Genomic DNA, 13,192 nt, shown 5'->3' with positions numbered 1-13,192 from the left:
GAGGAGCCAAGAAGCACGTTGAAGGTTGATGGCGGCGGGATGTAGTGCGGCGCAACACCAGGGATTCCGGCGCCAACGTGGAACCTGCACAACACAACCAAAGTACTTTGCCCCAACGAAACAGTGAGGTTGTCAATCTCACCGTATTGTGTGGAAGATGATTGTTTGCAGAAAACAGTAAAGAACAATTGCAGTAGATTGTATTTGATGTAAAGAATAGGACCGGGGTCCACAGTTCACTAGAGGTGTCTCTCCCATAAGATAAATAGCATGTTGGGTGAACAAATTACAGTCGGGCAATTGACAAATAGAGAGGGCATGAAAATGCACATACATGATATGATAAGTATTGTGAGATTTAATTGGGAATTACGACAAAGTACATAGACCGCTATCCAGCATGCATCTATGCCTAAAAAGTCCACCTTCAGGTTATCATCCGAACCCCTTCCAAGTATTAAGTTGCAAACAACAGACAATTGCATTAAGTATGGTGCGTAATGTAATCAATAACTACATCCTTGGACATAACATCAATGTTTTATCCCTAGTGGCAACAAGCACATCCACAACCTTAGAACTTTCTCGTCACTGTCCCGCATTTAATGGAGGCATGAACCCACTATCGAGCATAAATACTCCCTCTTGGAGTTAAGAGAAAAAACTTGGCCAGAGCCTCTACTAATAACGGAGAGCATGCAAGATCATAAACAACACATTGGTAATAGATTGATAATCACCATAACATAGTATTCTCTATCCATCGGATCCCGACAAACACAACATATAGAATTACAGATAGATGATCTTGATCATGTTAGGCAGCTCACAAGATCCGACAATGAAGCACATAAGGAGAAGACAACCATCTAGCTACTGCTATGGACCCATAGTCCAGGGGTGAACTACTCACTCATCACTCCGGAGGCGACCATGGTGGTGAAGAGTCCTCCGGGAGATGATTCCCCTCTCCGGCAGGGTGCCGGAGGCGATCTCCTGAATCCCCCGAGATGGGATTGGCGGCGGCGGCGTCTCAGTAAGGTTTTCCGTATCGTGGCTCTCGGTACTGGGGGTTTCGCGACGGAGGCTTTAAGTAGGCGGAAGGGCAGGTCAGGAGGCGTCACGGGGGCCCCACACGCTAGGGCCGCGCGGGCCCCCTCTAGGCCGCGCCGCCCTAGTGTGGCGGCGCCCCGTGGCCCCACTTCGTCTTCCCTCCGGTCTTCTGGAAGCTTCGTCTAAAAATAGGCCCCTTGGCATTGATTTCGTCCAATTCCGAGAATATTTCCTTTGTAGGATTTATGAAACCAAAAACAGCAGAAAACAGCAACTGACTCTTCGGCATCTTGTTAATAGGTTAGTGCCGGAAAATGCATAAATACGACATATAATGTGTATAAAACATGTAGATATCATCAATAATGTGGCATGGAACATAAGAAATTATCGATATGTCGGAGACATATCACCTACAACGAGGGAACTACTCACACATGGATGGGGGAATCATGGATGGTTGATGGAGAGGCGTCGGTGATGGCAATGATCTCCTCCAATTCCCCGTCTCGGCAGGGTGACAGAACGGAGTTCCTGCCTCCGAAATAGGGTTTCGCGAGGCGGCGGCGCTACGGACTTTTCTCTGGAATAACTTCGAATCCCCTGGGGTTTTCTCGTGACGAGTATCTTATAGCCTAAAGGGGAGGCCGAAACAACGAAGGGGTCGGGAATACACCCCCCAGGCGCGGCCAGGCCTGGGCCGCGCCTGGGCCATGTACTCCCAGCTTTTGCCCCCCTGCTCTTCACCTTCTGGTTCCATGAGTTCCCCGGGAAAATAAGGCATTTGGGTATATTTCTAGGATTTTTCCCGAAAGTTGATTTTCTGCACAAAAACAAGACATAGGGCAATTCTGCTGAAAATAGCGTTAGTCCGCGTTAGTTGCATTCAAAACACATAAATTTGAGGGCAAATAATAAAAAAAAGGTTCGGGAAAGTAGATACGTTTTGGACGTATCATAAACCAATGGTAAAAGTTCTAGGATTAAGAGCAGCTTCAAATTTTAAAATTGGTGGTTGAAAGAATATGGTTTCTAACATCATGCTAAACAAGCTTGGAATAAATCTTCAAGGAAAATTTATTACCGGAGAACTAACCATCTTGCTAACTTCCTGAAAGTTTGGTGTAGAAAAAAGAAACGTTTGCAGCAAGAGCTAAAGGATTTGGAAGAACAAATTCAAAAAATTCTATGCAAACCCACCCACCAACAAGACCTTTCAATAGAAGGTCTCTTGGTTACAAGGTATGAACAAACTCTAAACAAACTGAATGAGTTCTATTTGTAGAGAGCAAAAAAGAGTTGGGCAAAAGATTGTGACAGAAACACTACTTTTTTTCCATAGAGCAGTTGCAAAGAGAAAAAGGAGAAATTCTATCATGTCCATCCAAGATGAAAACAATATCACTCACTCTATGCCAGATCATATTGCTCACACTTTTGTCACTTATTTCAGATCCATCTTTGCTTCATCCAGATCAAAAGCTGAATTAAGCTTCCCTCAACAAACCAGCCTCCCAACTAAAGACTACAGTTACTCCATCTCTAACAAAGAGGAAATCTTTGTTGTTCTGAAAGGTATGAAATGAAACGCCCCCCCAAGGCCGGATGGTGTCAATGTTGAGTTTTATCTAGCCACCTGGGATTGGATTGGAGATGATGTTCACCAAATTGTTCACAATTTTTTTATCACTGCCACACTGCCTGATCATGCAAATGACACTCACATTGCTCTCATCCCAAAAAAGCTGCTCTCTCAAGTTCCTGCTGATTTCATACCAATTAGTCTTTGCCATGTTATTTAAAAAATAATCACTAATTGTATTGCAAATGGACTAAAACCCAATCTTCCTGATCACATTCACCCTACTTAGCAGGCTTTGATAGAAGGAAGGATAATTTTTGACAACGTAATTGTAGCCAAGAAATGACTCATTCGTTCCAACTTTCTTAGTGGAAAGACAAAGCTTTTTTGTTAAAAATTGACCTTGCAAATGCTTTGATAGGCTAGAATGGAATTTCATAGTTTTGGCGCTCTCTCGTAAAGGGTTGCATGATCATTTCATCAAACTCATCCATGCCTGCATTTCAACTCCTTCTTTGTCTGTCATTTTCAATGGGCAATCCTATGATAACTTCCCATGTGCCAGAGGCATCAGACAAGTATACCCTTTATCTCCATATCTCTTTGTTCTGACCATAAATGAACTCTCCATTCTTTTACAGCAATCCCTCTCTGATGCTGCCTTTGTCAGAAATTAAGCTTGTACCAAACTGCCCTCCAATCCAGTCCTTACTTTTTGCAGATGCCCAGCTCATTTGTGGTCAAGTTACTCTTGAGGAAGCTAAACAGATAAATCACATTCTACATTGTTTCTTTCAGCATTCAGGACAATCCCAAACTGGAATAAATCTGGAATTTTTTTCAGTAAATCTATGGATATCACCACCCAACAAATCATCAGAAATATTTTTCCTATGCCCCTTATGGATAAGACTTTTATTCACTTGGGAAACCTTCTTATTCATCTAGCAAAAAAAAGAAATGAAGCTTACAATTTCATTGTAGGAAAATTCAAATCAAAACTTTCAACTTATAAGGCAAACTCTCTATCTCATGCTGCTAGAATTGATCTCATAAACTCAGTGCTCTCCTCCATCCCTATTTGTTACATGTCAAATATCATTTTCTTCAAAAAAATTCCTTGCAAAAATTACTTCTATGATAAGGAATTTCTGGTTGAAAGGAGTAAACAATGACCAAGCCAATAGACCCCTATACCTTGCAGCTTGGAAGAACATTTGCGCGCCAAAAAAGGAAGGAGGCCTAGGTATTCGAAATCTTACAGCTGTCAATCATGGGCTCCTTCTGGCCTCAGCATGGAGAATTGCAGACCATCCCAATAGCCAACTGCACCAAATTCTGAAATCAAAGTACTTCTTTGACACATCCATTTGGAAGCCAAAGCCCAACAAACCAAAAATTGCGTTCTAGACCTCAATCCTCAAAATCATTCACCTGCTCCAGGACAACTCTTTTTATCAAATCTCTCAAGCTAACATCTCTATATGGAGCTCTCCTTGGTGTACTACTTGCAAAAATATTCATGACCATCTCATCATTCAACATGTTGGCTTCCATTATCCTTCTCTCATCAAAGATCTTAATTTGGATTCCTAACACTACTAACTGGAACATTCCCCTCATTGAATCCCTTTTCCTCCAACCTACTGCCTCAGCCATCAAGCTGGTCAATATCATCCCTACTGATGAACCAGATATACTCTGCTGGAAGCTCACTCCAAATGGAAAATGTAATTCCAAATCCACTTATAAACCTTGTCTGAAAGCTATGTTTGAATGCATGTGCTCCCAAGCCAGATATACCAGGTGGAACATATATGCAAATCATGAACAAAACCTGGTAAAATAAGCAGATGTTATCTAGAATCAAAGACTTTGCCTGGAGATTAATTAGAAGAGCAATTCCCACTTGAGAGAAAGGATCAAGGTATTCCAAGCACATCTCTAAGCTTTGCTGCAGGTGTGGTTTACCATAGGATGATATCCACTTGTTTTTTACTTGTTCCTATGCTAGAGCTGCTTGGTTCCACTCTGCCTATCATATTAGAGTTGATATCTTGGTTGGAATTAATCAAAATGCTGCTTCTATTATTTCTAACCTTCTTTCCATAAATCACCCTCATGCTAGTAATCTTCATGTGTTCACTTTTCTTTGGTGCATATGGATATTAAGGAATGAAAAATTGTTCTCTAACAAAGAAACTCTTCCAACCCAAGTTGCTATTAGAACAAATTATTTGTTACAAAGTCCTCATTTGCAGGTTGAAAATCCATCCGCTACTACAGTTGTCATCTTTCCCTAGGAATTGGCATATGCAGGTCCAAAAATCTTTGTGGATGCAACATGGAAAAGTACTCCCCATCGACAAACATCAAAAGGTGGAATTGGAATCTACATGCCTTGGCGACATAATTCTCAACATTTTGACATTTTCATACATCCAAGGGCTTCTAGATTTCTTCACCCCTACATGCAGAAGCAGTGGCTCTTCTCCGAAATGCTGAGGCAATGCAAGATATGTAAAGGGATGTGAGCCTTTTTTGCAGTTCATTGTTGATGCAGAGTGATTAAGCCCATCTTCACTTAAATGTATGTAAATCATATTTGACTTGTGACAATTCACTTTCAGCCCAGTAGACTTAGCAAAGCTTTGAGGCAGACAAGATTTCTGGCTTCTGGCTTCAGTATTACCGGTGTGTCATCAGCATATTGCATAACAGGAAAATCTAGGCATGCATGGCAAGGAATTGGTCTGTCAATTATCCCTTGAATCATAGTTGTATTTAATATAGAGTGTAGTAGATCAGCTCCCAGAACAAAAAGTAGAAGTGAATGTGAATCCCCTTGTTTGACACCTCTTTTACAGTATAATTTCTTTCCAGGTGTGTCATTCAACAAGATTGCAGAAGTTTCAGACCCTAGTATCAATTCAATCCATTTTATCCATCTTTCCCCAAAACCTCTTGCTCTAAGAATTTCTATGTTTGCGCTATGCTCTATTCTTTCAAAAGATTTTTTGAAGTCAAGCTTCAGAATAATAATTTCTTCTTTTGATTTATTGCATTGGAATAGATACTCAAAATCCCAACCTAAACAGTATTGAATTGATCTTTGATTCAAAAATCCATATTGATTTTTGTGGACCAATTGGAGAATTATTTTTTGTAGTCTATTGGCCAACAACTTTGTTATAATTTTGAGCACTGTTTTAAGAAAAGAAATAGGTAAGAAGTTACTTGGCAGCATGGGAGAGTCTACCTTTGGGATGAGAGTAATGTAAGAATAATCTATATTTTCCATGTTTACATTTCCTTCATAAAAGTCCGTTATCAGCTCTTTAACATACATTCCAATGATATGTCAACAGTTCTTGAAGAATTCCTTGTTGAAACCATTAGGCCCTGGAGATTTGTCATTAGGTAACTCCTTAATTATTTCATCAATTTATTTATCAGTAAAAGGAACATCTAAACTGGCACTGGTTTCAGGGTCCATCCCCTCTCCATAGAAATCATGTAGATTGAAGTGCATACTTGCGGTATCAGATTGTCCCATTCTTTCCTTAAAAGCTTTCCATAGACTATTTGCTTTCCCATCATGATCTAAAATTTCAGCCAGGTTTCCATTTCTCAGCACAGAAATATAGTTGTGCCTATAATTAATTGTTGCTTTGTTGTGGAATTTTTTTTATATGCATCTCCAAGTTTTACCCATTTTTATTTTCCCTCTTCGCTTCTAGTAAGATTTCTGATTTTGTAACATGGCAATAACATGTTTTTTGAGAATATCTCTCAAATTCCATTCCTCCAGCGAAAGAGTTCCGACTTCCTCCAAATTATCCAAATGGGAACAACAGAGTTCACCTTTTCAATTAACATCTCGAGATAAGGAAAGTTTTTTGCCCACAACTTAATACTTATTCTCAGATTTTTCGGTTTTCCAGTTATTTTCTTCGTACTCAATGTACCTTCTTGGCAAAGTGAGAATTGTGAAAATGATACTAGGAGTTATGTACATTAACTATCTATGTCAAATATATATGAACGCAATTGGTGATTTAAAAGACCAGCGCATGCATTAAGCAAAAGACACCGTACATAGTAAATACCCATCCAACTTTTTGATGGAACTGTGTACTCTATTATTTTGTTAGCAACACAAGTCTTTACTTACCAGATTTTCCACATGTGCAGTGTAGCTACGTGACCTGGTTGTTGATGGAAATGAACCTTAGAACGGTTATTTTTGTTAATATTGCTAATCAACTGCATCAAAGGTAGAATAACTAACGCTATACTTGCATGTGCATGTACAAGTAAAAAACTTTGATATTTAAAAATAGAGTGACAATGTTGTGGGGAGCATTCCAGTGCTCCAGAACCTCGCGACACTCATCGTGAGTCATACTAGGGAAATGATTTTTAGTCGGCACTTCAAAAAGTGGAACGCCATCAAAGTACTTTTTCTTAAGGTTGTGCCAAAATTACCGAACGCCATTCTGAATGTGTTTATTACAAGAACCTTTAACTGGTGACTGCTTTCTGGCCATTGCAAACTTAACCTAGTGATATGGAAGAACATGCATAAGAAGAGAAATAAAATTTTAAAAACAACAAACGGAGGCAAAGGAATGCAGTTTGTAAATACCGCCACTTTGCCATAAAAATCACAGAGGAGCCCTAGATCTTGGTGTTACTTCTTCCAATGGGTATATATAGAGGTGTGGTTCCTGACTGCAATGTTGCATTCACTTACCAATTTGGCATCGATAATAGCTGATGGTGGCCTTGTCCTCCCTCTTGTTATGATGAGTGGCAGCTTGGAACCTCGAGCACATGACATTTTGATAAGTCCTTTACCCATGTTTGGTCCCCTTACACTACACATAGAAACAACTGATGTGATAATAATCGTGTTACACCAAATAGACTCTGTAAGGAGTAGACAAGTTACAGGAATGTGCCTTTAGCAATAGTGTCATTCTGGGATGCCACCATAGGTTCCTCGTCTGCTTCATCTTCGTAGACCAAATCAACATTTTCATTGCCCTGACCTGGAGCACCATTATCAACAAACAAAGGAGGCACACAGCTAGCAAAATGCGTGAAAGGACTTGACAATACAACATGCTAAATGCAGTAGCACTTGGTAGCACAAATTACCTTGATCAACAAAAGGAGAGTTCTGACGAATAAAAATTGTACGTCTTTATGTGGCTCTGCAATGGCTACTTGATTCGTCTACATCAAAGTCAGATTCATCATGTATGTTGTTGCTGGTTGTGGACATGGTCCTGGTACTTCTACCAAGTGGTCGGTCTGGCAATTGTCTTATGTGCCATCACACTGTGAATTAGTTTCTCTCCTGGAAGAGGCCCTGGTAGTTATAGAAGGTGGATACTTAGATGATGGTCTTTTTGTCCCCACTAGGGTTGTGACTCCTACTAGGGCCGTCTTAGTTTTACTGGCAGTAGTAATCGGCCTCCCTCGGTAGGAAGCACAACTTGGATCAATCAAATAATTATAGCAAATATTAATTAGCATTCGCAATTGAAAAACATTTATGTCTAAATTAATGAATATGTAGGATGGACAGAACTAGCACCTTAGTAAACGAGGCATCATGTGGTAACGTAAGTTTCTCATGATTGTTGGAGCCAAAATAATCATCTTCAACGTCTGTATCTCTCAGAATTGCCTATACTCCCTTGCACTTGGCATTGCACTAACCATTAATGGATCGGTGTTGTCTCCATTCAAAGCTAGGTTTCTTCTTAGCAACCTCTGACGACTTGTTGTGCGACTTCTTGACGATACTAATAGGTGGAATCTCACTGCTCCTGCTTCCCTAGTAATTAAGTTGAGAAGCACGAAATACATCAATCGATCGAGCATGATAACAATATACACTTGCAATCAAACAATATATATACATATGTATATACTAAGACATGACAGGGATGGAGGAACAAGCACCTTAGTTGTTGATAGGGCTGGTGGTGTCAGAGGCTGATCTGATGACTGGTTGTTGTGTTTACGCGGCTTCTTCAAGATACTAGAAACCACATTGTCAGTATTCGTGTTGGCCTGGTAAGTTGAACAACACAACATAGATCAATCAAGGGAGCATGATGACAATTAGTTTGTACTCACAAATAAAAAATGTTTATATCTCTACCAAAAAGGACAGTATATAAACTAGCACCTGCTTGCGTTCCTGAAGTGGCAATAAGGGGCAATAACTGCCGCCAAGATCAAATTCTACCAAAAATTGCTGAGATGGCAATTTTGTAACAACCCACTTTTTCCAACCTTGAATATTTCTAGTTTTGAATTTTGTGAACCAACAAAAACTTTTATTTTTGCTACCTTGTTTGTGCATAGGCTAGATTCTTGCTTGTAGTAACAATAATTTCTCTTGATTTTGGAGTTGCACCTAAAAACCTAACCCTAAGAAGGATCAACCTTGGACCCCTACCTCATTTTTTTTGAGGACATTCCTTTAATTTTAATCTTGGACCCTAAGACCCTTTTTCATCTACTTAGTGGTCACCACCTCTTGTGTTTTAATTTCCTCACAATTAAGCCATGGCCCTACCTAGTCCCTTTGCTCCAAATTCTCACCATCCATTTTTGGATTAAGAGGGAACCTACCAACCTCTCTCAACCCTTCTTTCTCATTAACAAAGTTGGGATGGCATCATCACCATCACCCCACTCCTCTTTTTCTCTATTTTTCTATCTTTGGTTTCCTTCAAAATTTGAGCTGGTGGAAACCCATGCCATTGCATGGCACTCCACCCCTCCCTACCTCATTAATCCCCCTCTCTTTTTCACCCCTCTCTCGGGTAAAACCCTAGGAGGACACCACCCCTTTTTTCCTTCTTCTTCTTTATGGCTGGGCCATGGTGCCCATGCACCAACCCAACCCCCTACACCTCCTTGGCCCGACCCCAACCCTCTCAAACTACCCTGGACTCCCTCGCCATCTCTCCTAAACCGAGCCCAAGACCATGGGGCCTTGGCCCGAGCTACTCCAAACCCTAACGGGGCCAGAGAGGAAAAACACACGTGAAAAAAAGCATCTCTGGAAGCCTCCCGCTCTACTCCCCTTCCTTCCCGCGCGCCCACCCCTCCTGCTGACGTCCTCCAAGCTACGTCACACCGCCCCCACCCTCCTACGTCACCCCTGACGCCTGCCCTCGCCAGCCATTGGGCACGACCACCGCCCTGCACCCACCGGTTGCCCTCTCCCCGCCTATAAAAGGCCCCTCCGCCCACTCCCTCTCCTCACACTCCTCTCCACTCCCTCCCAGACTCCACCAGGGGCGCCCATGCGCTCCTCTCCCTCTGCTGCTCGGCCAGGAACCACCACCGTCGTCACCGCGTGGGTGACGAGCGAGGTGGAGCTCTCCTCCGACGCCACGCTACCTCCCTTCCTTCTCCATCGCCATCCCCTACCTCTGCTCGACCTAACCCGCCCCTATGTGCCGCCAGGTTCACCGGAGAAAGCTGCTGCCGAGCTTGAGCTGGAGGTTGCCGCGTGGAGAATGCCGTCGTGAGGGATTGCGGGAGACGAGGAAGACGTCGCCGAGCCCGTACCTACACGCCCCGGGACGCAGCCAGTCAGCCCGACGTCGCCATCGAGCCCCCGCCTCCTGGCGGTGAGCCCTGGCCCTGCCCCCTTTTTCTCTGTTTCTCCTGGCCATCGCACGTCACACAGGCGTAAGGGAGACGATTGTCGTCGTGGTGAACAGACAGATGCCATAGGATGGCTTAAGTTGGGGCCGAATGGACGCAAGAGGATTCGGGGGATGGTTTGTGATTAGACGGGATGAACTTCCGGATGGTTTCCTCAAGAACTTAGCCAAGGCTAGAGGTTGAAGAAGAAAGACATAAGGAAGAACTCGCTCTAGATCATCTTCTTTATTGATCTCTACAGGTTACAAGTTTCTCAGTACAAGTGTTCTTCTAGACCTAGCTCTCTTCATGCGTGCCCGTGAGAAGGGCTGCCCCCTCTCCTTATATAGGGGAGAGGGTGGCTTACAGGGCAAGAAACCCTAATGGTATCTTTGACTAGACAAACTACTTTACAAAGCTACTTTAATCATAAATGACACCGGAGTCCTCTTTAATCAGGGATGCTGACGTCCTCCGGCTTCTTTGACCGTCATCCTTCCCTTTATCGTCAGCCCTTCGTTTAAATCTACTTTGCTTAGCTCATCTTTGTCTTCTAGCTCTGAAGAGGACCTTTGACCAGCCTTGCCGACATGCTCTTCTTTCCGGTAGCCCGGTATCTTCTTTACCCGGTTCCGGCATACCCCTCCTGGGGATACCGGCTTAGCCTTACTTAACTAACTTCTTATCTCCATGTTCCGGTACGAACATTAAACCGGTATCTTGATGGCTCAAACCATCCGGTTTGGCATGCCTTTGGCATACCGGGGGTCATCCCCCCAACATTAGTCCCCGAAGCTGGTATAGTCTGGCGGATTCTATCCAACAGACCATGCCAGGTTCTCACGTTCTTAGATACCGGTTTAACTTCTCCGGCTTTTGCTTAGATCCGGCATCTTTGCCCAGATTACGTTTTCTCTGCTCGCAAGGTACCTCCCGACATCTTATTTACCGGCATGTTAGTCATTAAACACTTCCTCGGCGAAGTCGAGAATATCTCGGGCCCCGTGCCTGTCAGTGACATGCGCACTGTAACTGACGCGCCAGTGTCAGGGGTCACTTCCCTTCGGCTTCTGCGCGCGCATTAACTGCCTTACAGCAGATCCTGGCCTCCGCTCTGGATCCGTGTGTACCTCCCTGTGGTTTTTCGCGAATGCGCGTGTATTACCGCGCCACGTGGCGGCCCGTGGAGCGAACCGTCGCGGCCCACGACCCAAACCGCCGAGGCCCAGCGGTTTTCGGCCCACGTCTCCCTCTTCCTTTATAAGGGGGAACCGCTCCTTCTTCTTCCTCTTCTCGCATTCTCCACTTCCTCGCGCACAGTGCTCTTGCCCTCTGCGCCTCCGCCGCTCCGTTTCGCCGTTCGAGCTCCGCTGCCCGACGGACCTCCGCCGTAGCTCCGCCGGACGCCGCCGAACTTCACCGCGTGAAGAACTTCTGCAGCGCTTCTGTCCCAGCCGAGGCATTGGTGCTTCCTTGAGCCCTTCTTCACCTCGCCGCCGACGGACTCCCTCGCCCACGGCAAGCTCGCCAATCCACCGGCGAACTTCTTCCACTGCGACTCCGCCGCCTCAGGTTAGGCTTAATCTGGTTTCACCCCTCTTTTGCTTGCTTTCCAGATCTCGACTCGGTAGTGTATTTACTTCTTCTTTTTCTTGCTTTTTCTCTCCTTCGTAGATCTTCGCGCGGGGGTAGATCGTGGGATTCTTGTTTCTCTTCACCAAATTTCATGTCTAGCGGGGAATCTTCCTCTACTTCTTCTTCTGCCTCTTCCCCCGCTAGCCGGCGTAGCAAATCCTCCGACGGACTGTCCGCCGATCTCGCCCGTATGGACACTGACTCCGGTAGCAATCATGAATCCGGTAGTTCTAGTGAGGGTTCCGGTATGGATTCTTCCGGTATCACCCGTGGGGCCTGGATGGGCTCCAACGTTACCAAGTACGAGATCGACTGGCTTTACCGGTCCAGGCGGATTCCGGAAGGAGTAGCCTGCCGGCTTCCTCGCGACGAGATCGTACCGGTGCCCGAACCCGGTGAACGAGTGGTCTTTCTTGCTCACTTTGAGCGCGGCTTCGGCCTTCCAGCCTCTGATTTCTTCCGGCGTTTCCTTGATTTTTATCAACTTCAACCTCACCATCTCCCCGGCAACGCCATCTTCTACCTCTCTTGCTATGCCACCTTCATGGAGGCTTATATCGGCATTCGTCCCACTCGTGAGACGTTTGCTCGCTTCTTTGCTCTTCGGATCAACTCTGTTCAGGGCAAGGACATTCCTAAACCCAAACCCCCCGTTCAATGCGGGTCTTGCATCATCGGCTCCCGTCAAGGGAGCCCTTTCTTCAAGTTCTCCGGTCTCGAGTCATGCCGGCTATGGCAAGGGACCTTTTTCTATGTGAAGAACACGGGCGCCGCAGACCTTATCAACCTGCCGCCTTTCAATCCGGTGCCACCCACGAGGGCCAACTGGAGCTACAATCCGAGGAGTCTCACATTGAGACCAACCGGATTATACGCTTTATGAGACAACTGATGAAGGACACCGACATCTGCTCAGATGATATTGTCCGCGCCTTTATCTCTCGCCGGGTGCTTCCGCTCAAGCGCCGCATGCACAAGATGAGCGAGATGTACGGTCCCGATGATCCTACGAAGATCACCGGAATTCCTCTTAGCAACAAGGACGTTGTCCTCAAGGCTGGGCAGATTTGCCAGACCGCCATGCCGGAAGACTGGGAATGGGGCCTTCGGCCTCTCAGTTCCACTAACCCCCCGACCCAAGATGTAAGAAGCTACGCAACTCGGGTCGGCGTATCGGTAACTTTTGCACTGTGATTAACCCCTTTTTATCTTTCTTGTTCTTTCAGGCCAAGGACCGTTTCC

Source organism: Lolium rigidum, chromosome 1, assembly GCF_022539505.1.
Source record: "Lolium rigidum isolate FL_2022 chromosome 1, APGP_CSIRO_Lrig_0.1, whole genome shotgun sequence".
NCBI classification, from domain to species: Eukaryota; Viridiplantae; Streptophyta; class Magnoliopsida; order Poales; family Poaceae; genus Lolium; species Lolium rigidum.
The sequence above is the reverse complement of the archived record's forward strand: the minus strand, read 5'-3'. Positions refer to the sequence as shown.